This window comes from Pinus tabuliformis, chromosome 4_1 (assembly GCF_031772625.1).
Source record: "Pinus tabuliformis cultivar Carrire ecotype Pingquan chromosome 4_1, CPIR1, whole genome shotgun sequence".
NCBI lineage: Eukaryota > Viridiplantae > Streptophyta > Pinopsida > Pinales > Pinaceae > Pinus > Pinus tabuliformis.
The window spans coordinates 649,122,417-649,124,722 of NC_142303.1; the positions used below are offsets into that span (position 1 = coordinate 649,122,417).

The 2,306-nt window shown below is 31.6% G+C and overlaps 1 long non-coding RNA gene across 1 annotated transcript; it reads right to left on the bottom strand.

Annotated features, from left to right (window-relative positions):
- Nucleotides 1-418: 418 nt before the first annotated feature.
- Nucleotides 419-1,644, bottom strand: LOC149177739 (uncharacterized). The gene is made up of 5 exons (XR_016258793.1): nt 1,357-1,644; nt 1,120-1,211; nt 971-1,003; nt 727-799; nt 419-540 (listed from the first exon to the last, which is right to left on the bottom strand). It is a non-coding gene; the product is annotated as an uncharacterized LOC149177739 (long non-coding RNA).
- Between the last annotated feature and the right edge of the window lie 662 nt (nt 1,645-2,306).

Here is a 2,306-nt window from a genome sequence, read left to right on the forward strand (position 1 = left end):
GTGATTATGCATTGATCTTGTGTCAAGATCTAAAGTTTTGTAGATATATAATGCAAAATTTATTTTATTCTTAAAACCTTAATCCTTAACAATTACTAAGTACTCATCATTCATCCAAACGCATTAATGGTGAAAAATAAATGAAACTAGATTAATCTTGGAAGCCTAAAAAAATGTTGAAAGGGACAAAACCAAATCTACCATATGAGAATCACAACTACAACCACAACCACTTCCTAAGTTTACATAGATATCCAACTTAGCCACCTTTCCTTCTCATAGTGATTCCTTAAAATTTGGATGACCAACAATGCATAAATAGTAGAGATACAACAAATACTTTTATGATTCCATATCACATACAAGTTTAGCAATTTTCTTAGTGCTTAAGATGATTAAAGATAGAATGTATATCTACCTGGCCAAGAATTGCACATACCCCAACTCCACAAGAAATACATGACTATATCTTGGATGTAAGTAAGTTAACTGCAAACCATCCAAACACTGCCTTAGCCTCATATCTTGGATGTAAGTTAACTGCAAACCATCCAAACACTGCCTTAGCCTCATAAAGATTGAGAGAAAAAAAAAAAACCAAATTTGAAAGAAAGATAAAGATTGAGAGAAAACACAAAATCAATTCTGAAAAAAAAGATAAAAGCAGAAAGAAGAAAAGCCACATACATCAACCGCATCACCTAATTCAGAGAGAAGAACGTGTACCTGCATGTCTCTAGGTGAATATAGGTGAATATGGAGGGAGAGAAGGCCTTGAAGCAATTACCAAACAAGACACCTGAACCACAACAACAAAAACTAAACTGATTCCCTTTTTTTTCAATATCATTTCATCTCCTCTGGCCAAAAACTGCCTTAGTAAAAGAAAGATAGAAACACCAACACAAAAAGACAAATATTAGCACAAAGGTAAAAAACAAAGACATGCAAAAAGAAAAAAAAAACATACCTGCCGTTCACCACAGGCTCCATTCCAGCAAACCTGATCCGCCATTCTAGCAATTAAAAATTGTGCTAAAAAAGACAAATGTCTTTAAAGATAAAAATAAAAAACAGAGCGTAAATGACTAAAGACAAAAAAAAACAACAAAAACACACATGCCCACAGGGTCCTTTTCCAGACTTGCTCCTCCGTTCAAACTATTAGCCTTCATCTAAATCCAATAAATTTGTACTCTGCGTGCTTATTTCTGCAATACCATATAATCTTATTTTTTCTTCCCATGAAGGACAAAAAGGAAAAAGAAGTACCTCGGCATAAATAGATATGTCTGTATATCTGTATAATTCAATAGTTTCCATGGGCTGACTGTAACAGGGATTGCTTGGACTTACTTTAGGGAGTTCTGGGCTTGAGCAAAACATGAGGAGGAATTCCCTGGGCTTAAGGCTTAAAAGGCTTGGCCGTGCTTAGGGAGGACCTTAGCTTCACCTTCACATTCACGTGGGTAGGCATGGGCTTAAGCCTCAAAAGCTTGGGGTTAACATGAGTGTTTCGTGTAGAATCCGATTCATTTAAGCCAGAGCATACAAACTAAGGAGTTAAATAAGACAAATAGGATGCAGAAGTTCGTTCGACGGTCCATAATGGCAGCTTTTCGTGCATGGATTGATCAAGACACATCCCCTGAACACTACCAAAGGATATCATTCGGGAGAGTAAATTTCTTAATAAATTTTAGGTTTGTAATTTTCAACGATATAATTTGGGCAGGGTCTATATTTTAATAAATGATAGTTTCTATTTTCCGAGCGTATTATTCAACTTTTGAATGTGTTTTTGATATTTTATAATTAATGTTAATTTTTTTATATCCATTAAGTTTATTTTATAAATATAGATTGAATTCTATTCATATTGATTTATTTTAATATGGATTTTATTTTAATAAGGATTTTTTTTTAATTCAGTAAAAAATATAAAAGAAGATTATAATTTTATATAAAAAAAAAACAAATAAATCTAAAAAATATTTATTATAATAGATAATTTCAATCGTTAAATTTATTTATTTATTAATTGTATTATAGTTAATATAGAAATAATATAATATATTTTGTTATTTATTAGAGTAAATAGTGGATCTATGAGAAGTACTTGTTATTTTATTGTAAAAAAATTGAGCATTTTCAAGTTGAAAGTAAAGATGCATTCTAGTTTATTCTGGGTTATTAAAGGTAATAGAAGGACCCATCTAAGGGTTGTTGTGATAATATACCTTTGTTTCCTAAATTACCATTTCAAGGCACATTCGTAGGGCAAATATGAGGACATAATTTATGTT